We start from the raw sequence: 13,290 nt of genomic DNA, 5'->3' as shown, positions 1-13,290 counted from the left end.
GATACACACGATTCACAGCACTTCGCTGCTCTATACTGAATCCTGAATATGAAGACAGTGGCAGTATTTCCATGGATGGAAGTTTGCAGGCAGCAATCAAACTCTCATAACATGCAGTGAAACTGATCATCAGTTGATCCCTTATATAGATGTGCCCATAACATGTGTTTTGGAGTTTGCCAAGAATAGAGGAACTTGTCAAAAGAGAATCTTTCCCTTTTGCAGCACCGTGACATGTGTTGACTATTGTTATGTATGCTGTGGTTGTGTGACTAGAGGAAGGACAGAATTGACTAACCCTGTCCAGGAAAAACCATCTTAATGAAACTGGTTCTATGAAACCATCATTATGAGTGACAATCACCAGGTTTTCCCTCCTGATCACCCAGAAGTACCATTCTGTATGCATTTCTGGTGGGTGGGAGGTATGCGGGGCCTGGTTGACCCACCAAGAACTCCTCATTTTTCCGAATGATCCTCTAGACTCTGTTCCTGTTCCTTGTGCTCCCCTTTCTCCTACACTCCACTCCGCAGTTGCTGCTCCTGCATGCACAAGTGGTGGTGAAAATACAAAGTGTTTTGATCTTTTGCCTAAGTCACTCTTCGCATTTAAAAAAAAATTCTCATTCAATTCTACATATTTAGGAATTAAGAGGGATTTCTGTATTGTTTTTTTGTATCCTCCAGATACAGATTCAATATCAAGTAAATAGGTTGTGTTTTAATTAACTTGACAATCATTAAAATGACCGATCTTCAGGATTCCCCCAAAGTTGGAGAATTCTCTGGAAGGTGTGCGTGTGTATTTATATATATATATATATATATATATATATATATATATATATATATATTTACATATCGCACCAAATCCTCAATATTAAAAGGAAATGCTTGTGATCAAGGCTATGGCTGAAACGCGTTGGGAGGAAGCATCGTTTTACTAAAGAACATATGCAATTACAAACGTGTCCGAGCATTTCCTTTTAATTTCAGGATTTGGTGCGATATTTGTGTGGAATTCCGAGTCCATGCTCGGACCGCCAATAACTTGAGCCTCGGGATTCCGGTATCTGGGTTTGGCAATGGGATATATATATATATATATATATATATATATATATATATATATACAGCATAGCTTGACTATATGCACATATGCTCATCTATGAACTGCAAATTATGTAATCCTGGAGACAAGTCTGAGTCATTATAGTAAAATGTACATGTCCGCCTCCTGTCCTCTGTTGTCCGAGTCTGTGCACCTAGCTCCTCCCTTCTGCCTTCCATAGTACGTTGGCGTACTCCTGCCCCTTCCTCCTGACCTCCACAGTCCGTTTTGCTGTCACAGCCTCTCTCGCTTGTCCTGCATGATTAACATGCTTCCCTTCCTACCACAGTCCGTTGTTCTGCCACTGCCCCTCTCACCTGCCATGTGTGGTCTGTCGGGGTGAAACCCCCCCTACTGCCTGCCTGGTGAAACCATCTTGGTGTCTTCAATTGACTGAATTCATGCCCCTATCCTTCCCTCCCTGAAATGTTCTAATGAACAACTAACTGAAAAAAGTGTGGGACATCTGAAGTTATCTTGATGGAATCAAAACTGTAAAACCTAAACCATTTCCTTTAGAAATAAGCAAAGTGAGGGGGATCTTTTTCTCATAGAAATGATGGCTGGTGTACAAATTAACACTTGTCGGTTGAACTCTTGGCACTACAATGCTGTGTTTGATCATATCTGTATATACATTTGTCAGAACAATAGATGTGACAACTCTTTCATGACAAACTGGATTCCTGCAGAGACGGCGAGGGTCTTTCTCAGAAAGTAATTTTTTTCTCATGCACTTTAAGTCCACCCTTCTTCCAAAAGACATTCTGCACAACCTGGAGAACAAAAGTATACACACTTCCAACAGCTGGTAAAACCAGAGGGTTCAGCCACACTTGATAGGACAAAAGCAGAGGTGAGAGTGTGTACTTGACTCCCCCTTGCCATGTCTTGGAAGAAGCCGAAAAGTTCCTCCCTTGATCTCCGTCCTATTGCTCTAATGCTACTGAACCAGGAAAGGCAGCTGGATCCCTCAGGCAGTCATCAGAAGTCAATAAATGGTTCTCCATCCAGTCAGATTTATGAATGAATCTTGTTTAATCTGCGCCTGATGCTCATAATCAGAAGAATAAAATCCCCCCGCTGTGAACACTATGTAGCGCTAAAGGTCTGAGCAAAGGGAGCGATCCCAACCATTCCTATGAAGTGCCATGGGAACTGTGCCCCTGTACAAAATTTGCAGAAAAGTGTGCCAGATAATGGTTGTTATTCCATAATTGTAAACACCTATGGCCCCAGACTACACATTTACCAATACTGACATTTATCTCATTCATTCTTTCCTCCATTACATTCTCTTTCTTTCCTTTTATGTTTCTTTCTTTTCATCATCTCTCTTATTTTTGTCTTTCATTCTTTCTTTCGCTCTGTCCATTCTTCTCCATCTCTCTATCTTTCTAACTTCCTATTATTCTTATTCCTTTATTCTTATCTCGCTCCTATCCTTCGTTCCTTCACACCTCTCTTTCATCCTTTATTTTAGTATCCATCATTTAATTCATTATCTTCTTTCCTTGCATTGCCCTTCCTTTCATCTCACATTTCTTTTTTCTGTTATGTCATTATATTTTCTGCCCTCCTCCTTTCTTTCTTTCCATTTTTTATTTCAATTTTTTTTTTTTATATATTTTTTATTAGTTTTTATAAAGCAGATGTACAATACATGCAGTAGTCAGAAATACTTACAGGATCACTTTTATCTGGTTAACTTTACATTTAAACCACTCAACCCCCCCGTTAACACACTTAACTAGCCATTTATTACATACAGTGTTAATTTTCTGCTGCTTAGTTCGTGATGTTGCGCTGATGCTGGATATCAGAGAGGCTCTCTTTGTGGTTGTGGTGTGGCACTTACTATTTATGTCCGCGCCCCCCTGGAAGCCATAGGTGCACTTCATAGCCTTAATTGAAGGTAGGTAGTGGGAATGCCTGATTTCCTCGGCATCCTCTCTTATATTCCTTTAAAAATGTGTTCTTACCGAATGACTCCTCCTGGATGGGTGAGAGAGTGTGCGCCCCTACAGCCGTTTTCTTGTCTTGGTCGTGATCTATGTTGTTGTGTCTGAGTATGTTTCTGTTAGGTGCAATTTAAGTGTTATCTAATCCCCTTCATGGAGGTTTATCGTCATTTTTTGCTTCGAGTTTGGATACCATTGTTTCCTAGGTGTTGCATCCCGTGTGTGTCTGACCTTCTTGTGTCATTTTTATAAGCACCTGGTGTTCTGTGCGGGCCCACCGTAATGTGAGGGTATGCCAAGATTTCTGGTCCGGAGCATTGGGGGCTTTCCAGTGCATTGCTATCAACCTTTTATACATCGCGAAGGATAGATCTACAAATTTATGTAAATGTATATGCTGTTTTGTTCTTGTCCTCACACCCAATAGGCAAGATCTAGGGTCCGCTTCCAATTCTAGTCCCGTCCAGTCTGATAGCTCCTTCACCACCCTGTTCCATTCTATTTGCGCCCGGGGGCATTCCCAAACCATATGGTAAAAATGGGCAGCTGGTTCCATGCATCTAGGACACGTCGGCGCCGTTTCAGGAAACATACGTTTCAGCCTGGCCGGGGACAGATACGTCTGATGTAAAAAGTTAAACTGGGTGTAGCGGAATCTGGGGTTCCTTGATACCCCCCGGACGTGTGACAATGCTTTCAGCCAGTCCTCCTGTAGGATCGGGGTGGGGAGGACAGTGTTCCGCCTTTCCCTAGCTCTTTCTAAGTGGGGTTCTGAAGACTTGCTAAGTATTTTGTATAGGTTGGAGATTGCTTTACTTTGGGCGCCGTCCTGTAGTATGTGATGTGTTGTGGGGGAAGTCTCTGGCTCTAGAGTACCCATTCCCCATGTTTTCTTTATTGCGTGGCATATCGTATAATACGATAGGAATTGACCAGGGTTCACGTCTGTGAGAGCCTGGATAGCCTCAAATGACATTAGTTTACCATCTTCAAAACAGTCACCCACCAGTCGTATACCCGCCTCCGACCACACTAAAGACATGTGCGGCGCGATCCTCTGCTGCTCCAGAAGACACTCCAGCGGGACGTATGGGGTGTATGGGACTGTTCCTTGTCCCTTCTGGATATACCTCCCCCAGCAAGCGTGTGCCACAGCTAGTAGTGCATTGATAGGTTCGTTTTTAGGGTGCTTGTGTGATAGCCATGTTAACAGGCGGTCTCTTTTTAACTGGGTCTGCATCCATATAGTTTCAGCTGACAGTGGCCTGTGGAGCCAATGCTGCAGCCATTGAAGTTGTGCCGCTGCGTAATAAAGCTCGAAGTTGGGAGCCCCCAGTCCGCCCAAATCCACTGGTCGCTGCAGTGTGGATAGCGCCACCCGTGCTCTCCTTCCCCCCCATATGAGCTGTATCAGCATTGTGTTCAGGTTGCTGAAAAAGCTTTGTGGGAGAACAATTGGCAGAGCCATGAAGTAATACAGTAGTCTGGGCAAGACCAACATGTTTGCGATCGCTACCCTGCCCGGTGGAGAGAGCGGAAGTTTATTCCAAAAGCGTAAAGAGCCCTTCATGGAGGTTAGGGCTCTCCCCAAATTACCGTCTCTGAGATCTTCTGTGCTGTGGTAAATATGGACCCCTAAGTATTTAAAAGTTTCATAGCACCATTTCAGGCGCCCGCGTGGTACCCCTTCCTGTCGTTCTGGTGGCCATCTAGTCAGTGGGAACACACACGATTTGTTCCAGTTTACTGCCAGCCCAGAGATCCTACCGAACTCCGCTAGGAGTGTCATTATGGAGGGTATCGACTCCACACCTTTCCGAGTGTATATAAGAGCGTCGTCAGCATATAGCGAGATTGCGTGATGTGTTTCATTCCTAATTAATCCCCATTCGTCTGCCATGGAGCGCACTTTAGTTGCTAGTGGCTCCATTGCAATTGCAAACAATAGTGGAGAGAGGGGACAGCCCTGTCTCGTACCTCTTGTTATAGGGAAACTTTCAGAAATCACCGCGCCTGTCTTCACTCTAGCTTGTGGTTTTGAGTATAGTGTGCGGACCCATTTTACATAGTTGGGACCTATTCCCATCTGTCTCATTGTTGTCCAGAGGAAATCCCATTCCAGGGTATCAAACGCATTTTCAATGTCTAGTGACAGCACCATTTCGTCATATGCATCTGAGGTGGTGTCTCCCATTACACTCAGGAGTCTGCGGATATTCAAAAAGGTGTTTCTGTTGGGGATGAAGCCGTTTTGGTCTTCGTGTATGAGAGTGTGGGAGCGAGTCTATTGGCCAATATTTTGCCCAGTATCTTACAGTCGGAATTCAGGAGTGAAAGTGGTCTGTAGGATTTTACGTCCGTGGGGTCGCGGCCCGGTTTGGGGAGTACTACTATCATGGCCTCCGTCTGAGTCGGAGGCAACCGTTCGGTAGCCCACGCTTCCTCGAACACCTTCAATAATTGGGGTTTCAGGCGGGGTGAAAAACGTGGAGTAATACTCTATTGGGAGGCCATCTATTCCCGGCGATTTGTTTCTGGGCATCTGTGTTAAGACTAAGTCTATTTCCCCTGTTGTTAGAGGTGCTTCTAGTATGTCCCTGTCTGCTTGAGGTAATTGCGGCAAGGGGGAGCCCCCCAGGAATGACTCAAATTGTGTAACCGTGCACGAGGTGCGCTTAGTGTATAAATTCTTGTAGTAATCTCTGAACTTTTCATTTATCTCTGCCTGTGTAGTAACCGTGGTGTGAGCATCGATCCGGATGGCGCCTATGGGAGAATGTTGTTTGTCTTCTTGCAATAACCAGGCCAGCATTTTACCCGACCTGTCGCCCTCTGTTTGCAGGCGCATTAAGTGGTAGTTATAATCATGGTAACGGAGTCTGTTGTCTGCTTCATTATACTTTCTGCGGGCTGCTTGTAATGTCGTGTAGGGGGAATCCCCCCGTGCAATTGCTATTTCAGCTGATCTTAGATCCTTTTCCAATTTAACAATTTCGGTGTGTAGTGTGCGCCTTACTCCCCAGCTTGTAGTAATGCACTGCCCTCTGACCACTGCCTTGTGAGCGTCCCATTCCACCGCATGTGTGTTTGCCGTTAGTTCATTTATTTCCCAGAACTCTCGTATTGTGGTATTTAACGTGTCCACAAGTGCCTGGTCTTGGAGCGCGTCTACTTGTAAACGCCAAGTTGGGATCACCTGCCGGCTCCTACCCCAGTTAAGTGACACTCTCAACGGCGAGTGGTCCGAGAGTGTCCTCGCTAGATATTCCGTTCCAACTGCCAGCGCGGCTATATCCAGGGTGCCCCAGATGGTGTCTATTCTAGTGTGTGTTCTGTGTGGAGCTGAGTAAAATGAATATTCCCTCTGAAGGGGGTGTTTTGTACGCCATATATCATAAAGCCTCAAGTCCCCGCCCAATGTTGCAGAGGGGTTAAGATATTCTTCCTCGCTTCTGCGCTCGATGGGGCGCCGGTTCTATCCAATATGGGGTCTGGTATACTGTTGAAATCCCCTGCCCAACCAGCCGGGGCTGATGGGTTTGCTAGCAATGCCGGAGTGAGGGTACCCAAGAATCCCGCTGTGCCCCCATTTGGGGCATATATACTGACTATAGAAAGTTGTCTGCCGTCTAACTGGCCTTCCGTCACCACGAATCTAGCCCCTGGGTCTATTCTGTGTGCTGTTTGGTGATATGGGACTCCTCTTGCGATCCATATCAGTACCCCCGTGCAAACGCAGAGTATGTTGTGCCTATCAATTGTCCGCCCCACTTCGCGCATATTTCCTGCAAATCTGGTTCCAATAAGTGTGTCTCTTGGACGATAGCTATATGTATTCCCAGTCGCTTGAGGCGTGCGTAAATACGAGATCTCTTATTTAATGTACCCATCCCCCTCACATTCCATGTCATTATGTCGAATTGATTGCTGTTGCGTTTAGTTTGTGTTGCCATAGCAAAGTGTGGGGTGCGTCTGTGCGTTTTCCGCAATCTCGATCATTAGACTTCTGATTCGCTGCCTCTCTGAGAAAGCTGTTAAATATATTTGTTTGTACCAGCAGTGATTGCATGTTTGTAATGGATCTGTGTTGTGTGTTTTTATTAATTTGCAACTACCCTCCCCCCAACTGATCCCCACTCACTCTTATCTATTGATATAAAACTACTTAACTTGTTTATATATAAAAAAAACTGTATCCTTGTGGATATCCGTGGTGGTGACATCATAACTGCCTAATGTGGCTCATTTGTGGGGCTCACATCAGACCACAGACTACGTCCGCCGTTGTCAGCGGTCGCCCCCGCGGCGTGTACACCCCCCGCATAAGAACAAAAATAGAAAATAAAGGGAAAAAGGAATACTTGAGATACACATTTTTGAAGGATACTCGTGCTCCAGGTTACCCCGAAGCTTCAGGGGGACTCCGGGACGTCCAGCCCACTCTCCCCCCAGCAGCAGAACATGAGCAGTATTCTTGGTCGTGTTCAGAGGTCATCTGCCGCTCTAAGGGTGATCCTTGGACCTTTTGCATTGTTCGCTATAGTGGAGACAGAGCTGAGCGTGTCCGAGTCCGAGTTAATCTCCGGTAGCTCCCGAATTATTTTGAATGCGTTTTGTGTTAGCAGAGGGGTTTCTTTCAGAACTTTTGCTCTCTCCTCTGCTACCTGTTGGGCGGACGGTTGGGCTCTAGTGCGCTTTTTTGAGCGTTTCCTTGCTGTCGAGGTCAACCACTCTTCTCTGTCAGCTTCATCTGCCATGCTCGCAAGGCCTTTGGCGTGAAGCCATGTCCAGACGTCTTCTGGAGAGTTAAATATGTGGTTACGATCATCTGACGTCACTCTCAGCTTGGCGGGGAAAAGTAGTGCGTATTTAATGTTGAGTTCACGCAGGCGTTGCTTAACCCTAACGTATGAGTTGCGTTTTCTTTTCACCTCTTGTGTGAAGTCTGGATATGCGTTAATGGGTGATTCCTCAAAGTTAAATGGGCCTTTGTTGCGGAACTGTTGTAGGATTGCATCTCTGTCCCGGAAATTTAGGAATCTTGCGATCACTGGTCTGGGTGGTTGTCTGGGGAGCGGGGGCCTACTCGGAATTTTGTGTGCCCGTTCCACTGTAAATAGCTTGGATGGGGCCCCGCCTAGCACCTCTATGATTAGCCATTGTTCTAGCCTTATTTCTGTGCTTTGTTGTTGCGTGCTTTCGGGAAACTCCAGGAAACGGATATTATTCCGGCGCGATCTGCTCTCGGCCTCTTCCGCCCGCCTCCATAGTGCCTTCAATGCCGTGTCCATGCGTTGAATCTGTTTTTGGTTGTCCTGAACCGTGGGAGATACCTCTGTCACCCCCTCCTCTACCACCTTAACTCTTTCCGCTAGCTTGCGATAGTCCACACGGAGTAAATTCAAGTCTTGCGATACTGCGTCGATTCTGTTCTCCAGGGAAGTTTTAGTGTCCATTATCGCTTGAAGTACCCTCTCTAGTTGCGCGGATTGTGATGCAAGTGTACTCTCCAGTGACTGTAAGGTCGGGTTTGCTGGTTGGTCGGTGGAAGCTGAACCTTGCGTGGTTCTGTCCTGATTTTTGGCTGACTTCAGCCTGCCCGCCATTGTGTTCATTCCATGGGGTGTCTCAGTATGATGGCCGGTTCCCCCTCTTTTCCTCCTTCCCTTTACCACCACTTTATCTGCTCCTCAGTCCCTCTCCGCCGAATCAGGTTGTAATCCCCTTCCGTTCGGTCACGTGTCAGAGGGGCAGGTTTTAGTAGGGCCTGATGTGCAGGCCTAGCATCTTTGGTTATGTCACTATTTGCTTGCAGGGTGTTGAGGGGGCAGCGGAATACAACCTTCACTGATATTTGTCTGTACCAGGTTGGTTGGGGAGCATCTGTGCCGGTCTTTATTCCTCCCGTCTCTAGATCCGTTCCCCTGGGTCCTCCGCACAAGCCCCTGATCCTGTTGTGGCCAGTTCCAGGGGGGTGCGCACCTCTGAGCAAGCGCCAAATCGGGGGGGAAAAAAGGGAGGGGGGGAGATGGGAAACGCAGGTGCGGCCTCGTCGCCCCCGCCGTAGACAATGGTCCACAGCTGCTATTCCTCTGCTCTTTGTCACGTGTTTCGCTCTGGCAGCATGTAGGGAAGCGAGATCCTGTGCCGTTGCCCCCGTTCAAACCAAACTGAGCTGCTCGTTCCGGAGCAGCGTCTCTCCTTTATTTTGGAGGCCTAGAGGTGACTCACTTCTATTTAGCCTTGGCGCGCCCGGGTCTCCCAAGCCCCAGCGCTGGTCATGCTCCCTCCGGCAGATTCGCCCAAGGGGGCCTGGCTGCAAGATCCAATTGTGGAATGTTATAAGGGCTTAAGGAGCCCTGCGGTATCTCTCCGCTTCCAGACCTGCTCCGCGCGCCCCATACCTTCAGGTGCCGCCCGTAGCCACCTTGTTCCAGTCAGGTGGGTGCTCCGTGCTCGCGCCCGCTCTCCGTGAGGTGGGCTCAGGATGGCAGCCCCCACCCCAGCGAGCGCATCTGGCCTGGAGTACCTCCCAGCCTCGTCCCGTCGCGCCGTCCAGTTCTTAACAATCTCGGGATGTCCCGCTGCGGCCCCCGAGCTCACAGTACAACCTCACAGCTTCGGCGCTCAGGAGCCTCGGACGGCGCCTCCAGCGTCTTCGGGCTCAAGATGGCGGGCGCTCAGTCCCCTGATCCTCCGTCCGGGGGAAAGTCACTGAACGGGGGCCCCCATCTCGGCAATGCCAGGCTCTCCTCTTTCTGGGCGATCCATTTGAGGACGCTTCCTCGTCCCCCGAGCCTCAGGGGCTTCCTGCAGGATATTTGTGGTGGGTCCGGGATGGAGCGCTCGCTCTAGCCGTCCATCCCGGCCGCCATCTTGGCTCTTCCCCCTCTTTCTTTCCATTTTATTACGTTTTTGTTTTCTTATTTATTTTCTTCTTTTCATCATTCATTCTTTTTCTTCATTCTTCCTTTACAGCTTTTTTGCTTATTTCTTTGTTTTTGTACCCTCTTTCTATAATGCACCCTTTTCTTCCTTCATGACTCTCATTCCACTTTGTTTCCTGTGCGCTCTCACTCCATTTGCCTTTAACTTATTTTGTCCTTGACATTTTAATAATGTTTCTTTCTCCCTAGCACCATTTTAAGCTTTTTAGGTGGAGCTATGCGGCGCACAAGTGTTGTCTTCGACATGTTGTATTTTACATCTGTGGGCTTTAACCACGCCCACCTCACACCCATCACTTTCTTTCATTCCTTTGCCTGCTTTTCAAAATTCCTTTGATTTCATAGGAAAATGCATCACGTTTGTCCCGCCTTGATGTTGCTTTGTTAGTGCCTTCCAGACTGACCATGTTATATGGATGATTTCTATGATCGGCCACATACCTTAGGGTGGTGCACTATTTTTTCTTTTGCCTCGCTGCTTCGTGCTGCATGGCCGGATGTTGTTTCTTTTGCCTCTGCACCATTGTTAATGCTTCCCCGTGTGGCTATGTGACATGCTCTTCATTCATTTTCAATGTGCTTCCCTTGTTGACTTCCACACGCCCTCACTACCTGTGTACATTTTGATTGCTATTGTTTATTTAATTTTATTTGTTACTGAGTTTATTTTCAGATCAGCATTTTTTTTCTTAATAGAGCCGACACCAGACTCGAACCCTGTTCCCCAGTCCCAGTGTCGGCAGCTCTATATGTTACATCACATTGCTGTTGTCACGAGTATTCTCTTACTTACAAACACTTAGCAATTTATTTCTGCAGGTCTATTTTGAAATTTGGAGAAAATGAGTGTTTTTAGAATCCAACGAGGCCTCTGAGAGTACTCCTTATAAGATGTAATAACCGCAGTTTTCCCCGGGAAAGTCCTGGATTTTTTGGGGGAATTACAAGTTCATCCCTTTTAAGTGTGACATGAGTCAATTTAAAAGGTATTAATTTGCACATGTATAAATGCTTTGCAAAACGGCAACTGCACTTTATAAATTTGTATACCTCCACATTTTTTATATGTTCCCAGTGGAGAAAGTATCTTCACATTTTTTATATCTCCCAACTGGAGAAAGCCCTCACCCTATGACCTCCACATTTGGGGCTGTTTCTTCCACACTCCCATCATGACACAGGTTTACTTGTACCCCTAACAGGAGTATATCCCCTAACAGTGTTCAATATGGGAATATGCCATACTGGATATCAACAAACTAGCAGGTTTGTGCACCTTCATCGACACTACAAAGCACCCCCACCCTGGAACACTCACTCGTGTCTTGGGTAAGAATATCTACTCAACCATCATATTACACCAGAGTAGGTAATATGAATATTATTAATAATATTGTGTGTCTATACTGATGTAATTTTACAGCGAGCAAATGGTTTTGTCAGTGTATGTTCAAATTTTGTCAACAAAAAATGTGAATTCACACTCATGAAATAAAGCACGTGTGTATCTCATCTAACTTTGGTACGTAAATGTATTTGGAAATTGAGCTGTCAGTGACTGGGCATCAATTTTTAAAACATCAACATCTCATAATATAGGCGGGCGTGGCTTGCCGTGGAATAGGAGGTGCTTCAACAAGCGTCTCTACCAGCGGCCCTGCTTGCAGCATAATCCTGTAGTTATGTATGTATGCAGTACTTCTATAGAGTGAACCTAGGCAAAAGGCATCGAGTATCAACATGGCCATTTACCTGCATAAATTGAACAAGTGGTAGGAAAAGTAGCTGGTTTGTGGATGGTTAATGCATTGTGAAGTAGTGTTATTTAAAGGCGTGCTTTTTCAACTCTTTCCTAAATTGGAGCATGATGGGGTGGTCCTGATGGATACAGAGAAGTTGTTTCAAATCCCGGATGCATAGATGGAGAAGGCCTGCTGCCTTATTCGTTTCTCTTTTACTGTGGGTGGCCTGCAGTCTGTTGGTGTTCTGGCTGCGTGTGTGCCGCGAACCACCAGAAAAGGTGAGGTCTGTTAGTGGCGGCTCGCTTGGAGAGAGGAGCCAAGGTAGTTCCAGTGGGATGGGGGTGTTATGAGCAGATTTATTCAAGCCCCAGATCAGATGTGCTGCAGCATCTAGGATGCTCTGAAGGGGTACCAGGGTGGAGTGTTGGGGAACATGGAGCAGAGTATTACCAGCATCCAAATGGAAAAATATGAGGGCTTCAAAAGCAGAGCAGTTCTGTGCTTGTTTTCTGAAATAGACAGTTTCCATTTGTTTAGAAGAGAGAGCTGGTACCTGCTGGTTTTGTTTTGTGACAGTGTGTCCCCTGGTGGCGAGGTTGGTTTCCAGGGTGAATAGAAGTGATTTAGCATTTTGTTAGGATTCAACACAGTTCAGGTTCATGTCATTGAACAATGTTTGTACTGTTTCTTGTTCTTGGCAAATAACAAAAACTCTGTCTTGGCATCGAACAATGAGCAGTGAATCTAACAATGTTTTTTTTAATAAATCTTTTTATTAAATTCCTGCTCAGTCCAACTTACCTGATGATGATTGTTTAACAGCATATTCAACAACCAAGGACTTACAGATCCAAGAAGTACATCTGAATTTTTACACATGTCACACTTTATCAATGCAGCAGCAAGTTCTGCGACCCTCAAAGGAATCTAACAATGTTTAACTTGTACGCGGTCCGTTCGGCGTGGCTGATAACCTTTCATGGCTATGTGGGCGATACTCAACTAGCTGTCAGACTTTTTGGTGATGTTAGAATCGCACCTTGAATCCCTTGCCAGCTGGACTGACGTGAAGTCTCTTCGCCGTAACTCGAACGAAAACGAAACTTTGATCTTGGGCAACAAGCTTACGGCTTGGTCTGGTTCAGGGGTGTAACAAAGGCTCCTGCGTTGCGAGTGGGGGGGGGAGGGCGGGGAGGGGAAGGGGGGTGAGGACAGCACCCTGGCCTGAGAGATCCTGAGTGAGGCCTGAGGGGTGGGGGCTCCATTACTGGAAACACTGCATGCAGAAAACACAAACTCATGCATTTCTCAAACTGTTTAAAAAAAAAACACGATCTTACAATGTTTACACTACAGATGGCAACTGGTTTAGATCCGCCTCTTGAAAAGCAGGTACAAATCTCATATTCTTCTTTTATTTGTAACGCTATTTCACCCTGACAAGTAATGTGGATGTTTATATTTTGTTAGGCAGCAGCTTCCAGGCCCAATATTTTCCTGCGCATACTATAAATGAATTACGGAGTGCA

General features: G+C 46.2%; 1 protein-coding gene across 5 annotated transcripts in view; it reads right to left on the bottom strand.

Moving 5' to 3' along the window:
* STXBP5L (syntaxin binding protein 5L) overlaps positions 1-13,290 on the bottom strand; it is a 1,301,131-nt gene that overhangs the window by 594,180 nt on the left and 693,661 nt on the right. The gene's annotated exons all lie outside the window — the stretch shown is intronic.

Source organism: Pleurodeles waltl, chromosome 8, assembly GCF_031143425.1.
Source record: "Pleurodeles waltl isolate 20211129_DDA chromosome 8, aPleWal1.hap1.20221129, whole genome shotgun sequence".
Taxonomy (NCBI): domain Eukaryota; kingdom Metazoa; phylum Chordata; class Amphibia; order Caudata; family Salamandridae; genus Pleurodeles; species Pleurodeles waltl.
The sequence above is the reverse complement of the archived record's forward strand: the minus strand, read 5'-3'. Positions and strand labels throughout refer to the sequence as shown.